Source organism: Chlamydotis macqueenii, chromosome 3 (assembly GCF_036417535.1).
Source record: "Chlamydotis macqueenii isolate bChlMac1 chromosome 3, bChlMac1.mat, whole genome shotgun sequence".
Lineage (NCBI taxonomy): Eukaryota > Metazoa > Chordata > Aves > Otidiformes > Otididae > Chlamydotis > Chlamydotis macqueenii.
Genome location: NC_141558.1, coordinates 78,659,232 through 78,671,922, shown reverse-complemented (window position 1 = coordinate 78,671,922; position 12,691 = coordinate 78,659,232). Strand labels below are relative to the sequence as shown.

Genomic DNA, 12,691 nt, shown 5'->3' with positions numbered 1-12,691 from the left:
AAAACGTGTATAATATTAATATGTTTGCATTACTAAAACCATTAAAATGTCACATCATATTACTTTAAGGTTCACTTATTATCAATTACGTAATTAGTTTATTATATCCATTTTCTGGCTGCATCCCTCTAAAAATGTTTTATTTTGAAGCCTGAAAATGTATGTGGTATGTTTTCACATAATTCTTTTCTCCTCTAGATGGCCATATCAATCTTTCTTTTCAGCACATTTATATAGAACTAACATGGCATTTTGTATTATGTTTTTTAATAGTTAAATGAAGAAAGCAAGATACTTTGTGGGTTTTGATGGTGTATTTTGATGATAGAATGTTCTAGTAGCACTTCAGTTCATTCTAAGAAATTTAGGGTTTCAGATTTTGATTCACAAATGCCTACTTATGACCAGTGTCTGTTCCACTTTATATATTTGTATAGCCCATTTGATGCACTTAGATTTTGATGATTTTTAGTATATATTTTAAATGAAAAAAAAAAAATTGTCAGGTGCAAGTATTTCTACCGTCTTAAAGCTATTGTAAATATCTAACTTTTGCAGTGAGCTCCTCATGAACAGGTTTGATTCCAGAGTGTCTCTAAAGGAAAATCTAGTTCATAAGAAAATCAAGATGATGGCAAATGTCATCATCAAAAGTAAAATGATACAGAATGGTAAAATAATGGTGCAGAATATACTTTTACACCTGAAATTTCTAACTCTTGCACAAATGACTCAAAACTGTTCATCAGAAAAGAGAGAAACCTATATAACTACAGTATTTCTTGGTATCTGTGTTTGGACTTAGCCCAGTCTCTGTACTTAGGCCCAGAGTTCTAGGATGATCTTGGAAATTTGAAGTCTTATTTTTTGCAAATAATATTTTTTGTATTCTTTCTCATGTTACCCAATAAAGTATGGGTACTTACTTAAGTGACCTTTTCTCCTTTTCCCTGATGCATATCCTGATGTAACTTCATTTTAACTTTTGTAATGTGCATCCTGTTTTTTGTATTATTCTCTACCATTTAAAATGCTTTTATTATCCTGTTGAATATGCGGCAATTGCCTTTATGTGCTCCAATTATGTATAATAGTTTGGAAGAGAGGATTAACGTAGACTGTGTTATTACACATCTATTTCAAAAAATAAAGAACAAAAATAGAAAAAAAAATCACAAAAAAGTAAAAATAAAACCATAAGATATTTCTGCTAACAAGGACGTTATGAATTGAAATAGTGATCTAAATAAGGAAGTGTATTTGTTTACAAACTTCATGTTTAAAGTTGGCATTATTCTTAGTACTTTGGTAATTGGAAGTATTTTTTAGTATCTGTATTGGTCGTTATCATAAATGGACCATGCTTTCTTAATTGTTCATTTAAAATTAAAAATTTTAAATAATAATAAAAAAATTACTAAACTTTAGAAACTCACGCATTATACAAGCACATTTTTGTTATCTCTATAAGCTTCATAGGCAAGTACAATAAATTTTCTTTAAGGAAGCGTCCCTTAAATTCCTAAAAATTGAATTTTTTAAACTTAGAATTTTTGGGTAAATATATTGAAATTACAGTTTTGCAAGCAAATGGCAAAAGCTGTAGGTGATTCTTTGCTTTTGAAATCAAGATTCTCTCACTTCCTTATGATGGGAAAGGTAGAAGAGGGGAACAAAACAGTCTGGTTTTTTATAGTTAAATTGTGATGTCCTTAAAACATGTCTTTCGTAAATCATCTCTTTAACAGGTGTGTAAAATTCCAGATTAGCAAGCAAGCAAGGGAAATTGATTCTAAGTCTGAGGCAGAGTAAGAGACATCATGATAGAAAAAGTCATTAACTTGCTTGCTTACTTAGCACACTTAGATGTGCTTTATTTGGTTATAGATTACCAGCTCAGTACAACCACTTGTTCCATCTCCAACCTATTTTAAAGATTTTTTTCTAACTTCTCAATTGATAAAGCCCCACGGCTGAAGATCTGTTTGTTCAAAGGCTCTATTTGTGAGATTGGCTCAAGTGCCTTACATTTCACAAGGTTTTTTGGAAACATATGGAAGCACTAAAAGACTGCAGTGAGAAAACATAAGTTCTCTTAAATGAGAATCTGCTGCTCTAGCAGGCATATGCTACTGGATTTTATCCATCTTTTTCATATTGTGAAGGTAGAGTACGATGTAGTTCGTCTTCTCAGCTTTTTATTCTTCTCTAGGCTTTCGGCACTTTATGTTGATGTGTCTGTTGGACATATGTTTGCCTTGCTTCTCAGTGTCAATCTTTGCACGTGAAGGTGACTGTTCTTCTGGAATCTCTTGGATCAGATTATTTATGCAGCTTTTTGCCTTTTCTTTTGCTCTTGCTCGTGTCTTAGGAAAAATCTCTTCAATATATAGAGAGATTTTGTTTCAGTATCTTCCCAATGTAAACACCAAAAGCTCTTTCAAAACTGGTATACAAGTGATTCTCCCCAGTTTGCTAAAGGAACCTGGGGGAGGTTTCCTCAGTAAATACCTTCTGCAAATCAGGATTCTGCTTCTTCAGATTTGTCAAGCTAAGGGGAAAGCCACTGGACAGACTGAGGAAGAATGGATCCCTCAATGAATCCCTTGATAATCACATTTTCCAGTTTAGTTTCTGTCATTCTTCCTTGCATGTAAGCAAGTCTATTTTCAAGCCAAGCATGAATGAATACTTACTGTTTCAAAATAATGGAGTGAGGACCTCAGTGTGGTTGTATTGTGTTCAGCAAAATAAGTCCACAAGGTTATCTCAGAATTGGTCTATCTATCTGTACATTTCAGATGCTAAGAATTACAGGCGAAGAAGATGGCTTACATGGAATAAGAACTATGAGCTAGTATTCAGACTGGAAGACTGAAAGCTCAGTTGAATACTAGATCGTAATTAAATAGTTATTTCTCTTCTTTTTCCTCTAATGTGCCTTAAATAAATGAATTAGAAATACAATGGAAAGAATATTTAGGAAGAAGGTGGCCACTGATTTTTCTGTAATGTGTCTTTATCAGACTACCTATGAGATGTCTCCAGTATAATACCTATTGGAAGAAAATACTCCTTTTGGCTTGCAGCTTTGGGTAGTCGTAGGGCTTCAAATAGGATGTTCATTAAGATACTTTGAAAGAGTCTTCAGTAAAGACTTAAGACAAGTCTTAAGTAATCTTCAGAGCAGTATTTTCCAAATGTTTCAGAGTGTATTTTGAAGGCTGAGTCATGTTACAGCTATGAGATATTCCAGACATTCATACTCATGTACCTCAGCTGATAGTACTTGTGTATCATCAATTGGTATAATTCTTGATGCAATTTTTAGAGATTTTTGGGAAAGAAAAGGAGATTTTTAACTTACAATATTTCTTTAGTTGATCCAGCTTCCTTATACTTGTTTTGCTATTATGTGGGCATCTACCCTTGACACTTTTTATTTCAAGAGAAATTTAAAATCTTCATGTAGTACAGGAGAAATTGCAATGATGCAATACTAATGATACGATGTTCTGATCCCTGATTATGTGTGTCTGCCTCCTATTTATTGGTAAATTGGAGTGAGTCATCATTGGCTCCAAGCCCATAAAAACTGAGGAAAGATAATTTCTTGTGGTTTTGAAGCCTCTGGAGAGTGTGGCAGTTCAATCCATGGCTACATCAAGGGAATGTTTTAGGGATAGTTTTGTTTAATACAAAAGATACTTTTATAATTCAAGGATCTACAGAATACTGCCCAGAGCTAACTTGATTTGTGTTGCTTTCTACTTAATTTCTCTGATGCTGTGGTTTGGTTTGGGTTTTTTTTAGGAGTTTCAAAGTAGCTTCCAAGTGCGTTATGACAGTCCTCTATTACTCTTCTATAACAGTGAAAGACAGTTAAGTATTTGAAATTATGATGTGTGTTTCCCAAAAATAGTAAACTGAGCATTGCAGAAACTAAGTTGATTTAAAGATTAATTTTTGCTCTGCTTTTATTCAGTTTTACAGAATTCAGATATTTTTTTACTGTCCAAAAAAGTGTTACCCTTTGTCTTTTGAAAAGTTCCTGATAGCATGGAACTTTTTGTGTAAGTAATTCATGTATTAGGCTGTGATCATGTTGTGGTTATGGTTCTTTATGTGCATGAATGGCAGATAAGCATAGTGTTTACAGAATCTGAAGTCCTGGAATGGACAGAATTCACAGAGAGGGGTAGAAAGTACATGTGTAATTCAGTATTATTGTTGTAATTTTCTTGTGAAGTACTGTGGAGGTGGCAAGACATAAACATGGGATTTAAATGCAAATGAGATCTGTGTCTGAGTTTAAACACAGTTTGGAAGAGAATGGAGTTACACTGAGAACTTTTGAGTTGAAAAGCCAGATAGATGATATAAAAGTTGTCAACTGAAGGAAACAAATGAAAGTGCTTGATAGAATGAATGTGAATAATTCTGAAATAATGGATTTACCTTATGATTAGCAGCAGAGATGTTGGAAAAAGAGGTTGTTAAAGCATGTATGTCATCTTTTGCTGAGAGAAGAAAACTAGTAACAAAACTCAAAGTCAGTGGTGATGATAAGATTTTCAACAGGAAAATTCCTTTTCCAACTAGACAGACTCCAAAGAGGTGGAAAAACTGTCCTCCAATGGGAAAGGGCTTTTTTTTTTTCCTGATGTGCACGAGTGAGCAAAGCAATCTCACAAATTAGGTTCCTCCTGCCAGCATTTTGAAGTCTTTGAAGAAATACCCTAGCTTTGAAGAAAGTCACCCTTAGCAATGTGATGTCTCTGAAGTGATGTAAATCATACATTAATAATTACAGGAAAGTTTCCATTTTATTGTAAACTTATTAAAATAGCAAGACTCTTATCTATTTGAATCTGCGATTTATGAAAGGATCAAGATCTGTCTTTAACTGGGAAAAGTTCACATATATATTTTGGGCTGAAGTTGTTTCTTGTGGCATTGTATTTGATATAGATGTTCCACATTAATAAAATGTAGAACTTATTTGTGATGTAAACACAAGAGCTAGTACTATATCACCAAAAAAGAACAGTGCCTTGATGAACCTAGCACTTTTGCTGATTCTGAGAGTTCACATTGAAAACTGGCTGTTTCTTTTGCTAGTATAATCTAAAACCTATTCAGTATGGGCATTCTTTTTTTTCTTGGTATTATGGTAATATCTGGTGATATAGGGGACCAGTTTCTTTGATCTTTATGCATGCATACTATGAGACATGTCTTGTTTTGAAAGACTCCCACAGAACAGACAAAAGAAGGTACAGTTTTTATTAATCTTAACCCTAATCGCCGAGGTCCCATGGCTTTATCACAGAATGAGTGAGTAAGAAACAGGATCGAACAGTACACTGGAAAGCTCTGTGTAGACATTTATTAGGTGCATTGGAAAAGTGAATTTTACCATGCATACACCCAGTACTCTACTTACCTGCTGAGAATAGTAATAGTACTTGGTTGGCAGAATGAAGCAGTACTTGTTACATATATGTGAGAACTAAAAATGTTATTATGACTTTACATAGGAGTATTACAAAAGAACAATTTATCAGGTCTTTCTCCATAGCACCTGTGGATAAATGGAGCATTCTTCTTACCTTTAAAGTTAAAATCAAAAGATTTTTAAGTGTAGTCTGAGACTAATGTTTGCCTCCCAGTTGTGTTTTTTTCCTGTAGGTTAAAGACCAGTTACTATTTAGACTGTTTTTTACTAATCTGATCATATTACATTTGAACTATCTCTTTGGTAAAAGAAGGACAATAGGTTATTTTTGTAACTGAACACTTTTTGTTTTGTTACCTAGTCAGTGTAGATTATTTTCCATATGCATATGTATCAATTTCATAGACGTGCTATAACTATATCATAAGTATTCTCTTGGAATTATTCAATGAATATTTTGTCCTTCTACAAGATGAACAGTGCTATCATTTTAATCTAATAACATATTTTATTGCTAGGATGACTTTTGTAGCTAGTTTAATTTTGCATATTGTTTATTGGGAGTGTATCATGTCTGAATAAACAAGAAATTGTGTCTATAGCTTCTATGGAGGGAAAGATCTGTTTGGGTTTTTTTTTCTTGTTAAAATAAGCTCTTATGTGCCACTTATAACACTTTTGTGTTACCAAGTTATCCTACCTTTTAGGAATTTTTTGAATATTTTCCTCAGGGGAAAGGGAAAACATTATATGTTAATTTATACAATTTAAAGTATTGTTTTGTGTGTATGTTCTTTTGGTTTGGGGTAGAGTTTTTCTGTTTGGGAGTTGGTGGTTTTTTTTGTTTGTTTGCAATTAATTTTCCTCCACTGTATTTACAAGTCAGCTGACAATAGATCCTTAGCTAGTGTAATTGTCATGCTTCTGGTCATTTCAGTGTGGCTGAAGGTTATCTGCTGTGATAGAATCATAGTCTCATGAAAGCACGTAGGAAAACTCAAAGGGAAAATTATTTTATTATGGAAATTCTGAATATATTCCTTAGAGAGAAACTAGCAGACATGCTTAACTGGGTATAAAATTTTCTGTGTGGAGTCACCTATGCCCAGTTTAATTAAAGCTTGATCTTTAAATTTGTAAATAGAAAATCCTGCTGCATTCACCTTCCACACCACTTAATACTCTGCCAGCATGTGCTTTTATGTATATAATTGTACATTTTGCTTAAAAAAAAAAAAAAAAAAAATCAACCCAGGTCTCTATTTGATTTCACACTCAGTCTTGTTGAACCATTCTAAATTTTGTCCTTAACAGTGTTTTTTAAAAGATATTCAGTTATTGTAATTTTTCTATTTGTTTTAATTGTTAAATAAGATTTATGGCATTCCTTTGCAAATATATCAATTTGTCAGATAAAGGTTAAAAAATAGATACATTTTATTCATGTTAAAGTCACACCCAGCTTATTTAAAGGCAGCTTTGACTTAGAGTTGCAAGCCTGAGGATATTGATTTGAATTATGCATGACTGTCTGGTATGTAGTTCCATTAGCCTGCTGGATGGATAATGTAAACATGTTCAGAATTTTAAGTATCCTATATGAGCGGCAGGTTAAAAATAGAGCTGATAAGAGCCTGTGTATCTGAAAAATCCAAATCTTGGAGAATGAAACTACAAAAGGTTCATCTCTTCAAGAGGCGGACTTCAGGTGGGATTTTCTTTTCTTTGAAAATGCTCAGCCCGAACAAATACAGCTTATGTATGTGACTAGAACAGGTGACACAATTGCTGTTGTTTACTGCAGAGAGTTGACATCTCTACCCGAAAACACACTCATAACCAAAAGGTCAGGGCCAGCTCTGCATCTTGTGAACAATAAAAAAGGGACAACATCTGTTTTTGTTTAAATTGGTCAAGATTAACACTAGTGATTAGACTCATTTATTTGTATCTTCAAGGAATCTTGCTTGGAATGTTACTTGATTTTGCTCAAACTTTCTGTGGCTTCCAGTATCTCATAGTTCCTGTTGTTTTACATCTGATCTGTTTGGTTATCCCTGTATTTTAGCAATTTGTAGTCATTACATGTAGTACGTGTAATGACTTCTGAAACTTTGTTTTTTAATCCTCAGCACTAAAAACACTGTTTTAGTAAGATTTAAAACAGAGAGTATATTTTTAAAATTTTGTCCAAGTTCCTGTGAATTTTAATAGGAAAAACTCTGAAATGAAAAGTACAATGCCATCTATGCTGCATTTTATTAAGATTTATTATACTTCGATGTGTTTCTGTTACATATGTAGCGTTTCTGGCAATTTGATAAGTTGAGTGAAAATTAAAAAAAAAAACCAACCAAAACTATTGCACTTATTTTCAAGATCTGATAGATACAAACCAGAAAGCTGATCTTAATTTTGCATTAATTTGTAACTATATTCTCAAATTATTTTGCTCGGAGTGCTTTGTATTTGGCTATGTTAAATTCTTCACATAATGCCAGAATGGAACTATTTTTAGATTATGAGAATAATGAAAGAGAATAACGATATGTTTTTCCCAAACTTTACAGTGTTTTTTTTGCTTATTTCTTAGTATAGAAATAATCAGGTGAAAATTTGCAATTAAATTTATGCCTTAAAAGCTCTTCTTGAAGATTAAGTTGATTGTATTACTCTGATATCTTTTTTTTTCTTTTCCTGTCAAATCTTGGATCATTAATTGTATGTAAACACAAAATTTGGCTAATAGATAACTCCTGAGTAGGTGTGGTAACATTTGAAATGGTGTTTTGTGTGGGTGCTCATTTTCCCTTACATCTGAGAAATAATTTATCTATCTGTTGAAAGGCTAATGTCTATTGCTCTCCTTCAGAGAAACTCATAATCCTATTTGGTGATGACTATTATCTTTGACTGTTTTCAGAGCAAAATTCCTTTCACTGGCAATGAGAACTGCTGCTTTGAATCATCTGCTTTTCCTGGTGCCATTTCCTTCCTGTTAAGAAGAAGCAATTTTAAAAGAAGAAAATCTTTGGAAATAAAAACATGAGTTGTCATTAGTGGTAAAGGCAATCTCTTGGACTCAGAGGTATAGGCAGCAACAGTGGCCATTTCCAGACAACTCTGAGATTCTGTGATTTAAGAACTTAAGAATTCTTTTTATGAAGAACGGTAACAGTGGTAGTTACTTCTTTAAAAATACTAGTTTGCACTTTATTTCTACTCAGAGAGGAATGAGGGATCTCTTGTGTGCTTTTCTGTGCAGTGCAGATAACCCAGGAGAGTATTATACAGAGGAGCTATGTATATTGCATGTAAAGGTGAATGTGATGGCAGGAGTACACAGCCATTGTGTAAATATCTCCGCTGTTCTAGATGCTAATATTTTTGTGGGTGGTGCCAATATTAAACTATATAACTAGTAATATTTTGATAATACAGATGACTTACCATAAATAGCACAATGTAGCAGTCTATTTGACTTTTCATTGTTTTCCAGCTTTCAATTACTTCTAAATTTTCAGAGGGAAAAAAAGTGAAGTTCAATTATAGTTGAATGTTCACAGTAAAAGTGGATGTTTTTTGGCCCCAGAAGAGAGTATTTTAACCTGAGACAGTTCAAAGTTAAATTTAAAAGTTAAAGGAAATGCGTCTTATGAAATCCATGCAAATATAAGTCTAACCTACAGTGACACTATTAGAAAAATGAAAACATTTAATATGTCTTTAGTTCAAATGTGCTTGTGGAAAACTTACCAGAATTATACAGATATTTCATAAAGTTAGTACTAACAAGGGTAAGAGTCTGGTTTTTATGCCTCAGTGTCTCTGACTTGGATATTATGCTTCAAAATACCTGTATTTTAAAGCAAGGCTGAGCTTTCGATATGAACAAGTCAGGCGAGGTTTTTTTTTGTTGAGTGTTTTGATGTAATACTTAGAGAAGTTTAGATAACTGAGGAAGGGGGGCTAGAAGAGCATTTACCTGCCCATTCTTCTCTGTCTCTCTAGCTTTTAGTTGCCTTTGTGGTATTAATTGATGTAGCTGATGTCTTTCCGTAGGTTTAATGGAGTGAAAGTTGGAAGATGGTTCTGAGTGACTCTGTTGAATTCATATTACGATAACATGTTTTTCCTTCTAGTTATTCCCCTTTACCTTTCATACATTAATTCAGATTATGTTAGTATCAGCATTTGGTTTTTGAATTATGTTTAAATTTTGCTGTCTGAGTGGGAGACGCTTTTTTTTTAAGAATAGGTCAGAATACAGAAACATAATGGGAAAATCAGTTTACTAACTGCCTTCTTCTTCACTGATTAGTACACATTATTCCCAACTTGTTGGAATGCAATTTGCATTTGAAAATGCCTGTAATAAGTTGCTATAAAGAGGTCTAACAATTTCTGTTTAAGGGAGTTTTATTTACTCTAGTTTATGCGTAATCTTGGAGTTGCATACAATGTTTCTGCAACTCCTTTCTGAAATGCTTGCTGAAATTTGCTGCGTTTTACATCTTCAGTGGATATATTGATCTAGAAACACTTAAAACTCTGTCAATTCAAAATAAACAGCAAACTCAAAATGATTCTGAGTGCTCCCATTTTCACTGTAACACCGTTTCAGAGTTGATCTGATTAAATTGTTTTATGTCAGCACTTTTTAAAAATTTTGTTTTCTTTGAGAAAAAGTACTAGATTTTAGATAAAAAAAAAAGAACCTGCTTGTTTATTTCATTACAAATGTTAGTGTATAGCATACCTCAATTTTTTTGAGGGGTGGGGAAGAGAAACACTTCCAACATCCTATATAGATGCCTCAGATTCCTACTGTGTCAGTTTTCTGCTGTTTGATAAGGCACACAAAGCAGTTGTGGGAGAAAGCATATCACTTGTATCCATGGTAACTCGAAAGATACTTCAGAACTCAAAGGGATAGAATAAGCCAGAGTAATAGGTCTCATTATAAGGGCAAAATACATAAAAGGTTCAGGCATATGCTTTTAATTAGTTGCCAAAAATAGCTAGAATCAGAGATGATGCAATGAAACAATAATTCTTAGAAATGGGCAATATTTGAAATCTAAAGATGTGCTAAACTGAAAGGCACATCTTATATCTTATGGATATTCAGCCCATGAATACTAATAGATTTGCTATGGTTTCTTAATCATACTTAGGACATGAGGGTGCACAGTTATAAAAGCTGGTGCAAGTCACATATGACTGCAAGTTTCAGAAGTTCCATAGGGATGTTAATTCTCATGGTTGTGATGCAGCTTCTTTGAATAGCTTGGACAAAGCATTCTCTGTTTTACACATGCACTGCTGAAAAAAGAAATGTAATGAGTGCTTCTATATAGGGATAATAAAAATTATTGAAAGTGCAGATTAGTTTGAGATACAGTATTTTTCAGAAGAAGTCACTTTAATTAATTTTAAAATAGGGAGGTAAGCAATGGGAGAAAGTGTGAAAATGTAATATGAAACTTGAATGGATGCCCTAGAATTGAATCCTGGAGAACGAAAATAGAACAATGTATGAAGTACAAGGTATGGTATATTTGAATAGCAGTTTTAATAGAAATATTTTAATACAGTGAATAACTTTAAAGTTTTCTATTTGAACAGCAGTGTTTGTAAGGAATCCATCTTGTATTGCAGTGCAATTCTCCATATTATTTCCTCTGTTGCTATAGAAACTAATTCTAGTGCAGCTGTGATCGCTTATCAAAATTCTAATGTTTCAATACCCATTTCTTATTTTGAGTTATTTAAAAAGCCTTGTCTTACTTTGAATCAAACTGCACATTTCATCACTGCTGAATTGTTGACTGGTCAAAATGTTAATGCAAAGTGATAGCAAGTGCTGGGTTGGGTTTTTTTCCTTTCTGCTATCTAAGCTATCATATTTATTGTTAAAGTTTGAATAACAAGCAAATTAAGGCTTTTTCATTTGATAAATTATAAAGGTCAATATTTGCAGTGTAACATCGGCATTTTGTAATGGATGTTACTTCTTCAGTGTAATCTTAATTATATTTAATATTTCATAAATCTTAAATTGTTCCTGTTACTGACACATGGCCGTGGGGTGTATGTATGTATATATGTGTGTTTACCTGTATGTCTCTGTGTGTGTGTGTGTGTGTAAACTATTGTTAGGATGTTTTTAACTTAAAAGTCTATATATTGTATGTTCATTTTATCACAGTAAAAATTTCGGTGATACTACATTCTCTAAAATTAGTCAGCCCCAAGATACACTGTAGTGGAATGTCACCAGTTAACAAAGTATTCTGAATCTCTTTTGCGACTTCTATTATTTGTTTCTTTGGTGGTTGAGGGGGGTTTTTGAGGGGGAGGGGCAGGGGAGTGTTGTGGTTTTTTGTTTTTAACAATGAAAGTTCTATGCTGGTAGGTATGTGTATTTAATGCAGGATGCAGCAACATAACTAGCATATGCAGAGGAGCTATACTTACCTGTGAATATACCTGTATTTGAAATCATCTCCATCCTAGATGATTATAGTATTGAATTAGGTTTTCGATATATATTGTAGAATCAGTGAATAATAGGCTGAAAAGGACCTGTGGAGGTCGTCTAGTCTGATGTCTTGATTTAAAGAGAGCTAACTTTGTAGTTAGACCAGATTACTCAGGGCCCTAGCCAGGAGAGCTTTTTAAACCTTCAAGGCTGTCGATTACACAGCTTCTTTGGGTAACCTCTTCCGGTTTATAGCCACTCTTATTTCAATGTTTTTTTCCGTATGTTTAATCAGAATTTCCTTTGTTGCAACATCCACGTATATCCATTATGTATCAGTTTTATATATAGCTTAATAAAATAGTTTTATTAATGAAGTAGTTTAATGCTGAGATTTGAAAAAAAAAATACCATTCTGGCTGTGAACAGTGTTAAAAATTGTTCTGTTGAGTGTGTTTGCAATTGTAATTTTAAAAATCTAAAAATTTTGCTGACACCAAATTATGAGAAAGGGTGGGATAACAATAGGTCTAGAGACATATGTTGTATACTTTCTGATGTGGTTACAATGCTACTTAAATGTTCCAGTAGTACTTTTCAAGATAATCACTGACTTTCTAATGAGTGTACGCTAATTTCATGTAGAGTGAAAAAAATCATTTTCAATTTTGAAATTATCATACAAACATTTTGCAGCTGTAGCTGTCAGACTTTGATTACTAATTAACTGCTGTGCACTGCCTTTAAGT

General features: G+C 33.1%; 1 protein-coding gene across 4 annotated transcripts in view; it reads left to right on the top strand.

Annotated features, from left to right (window-relative positions):
- The window catches only part of SYT14 (synaptotagmin 14), a 58,981-nt gene that overhangs the window by 10,792 nt on the left and 35,498 nt on the right, over positions 1-12,691 (top strand). The window lies entirely within an intron of this gene.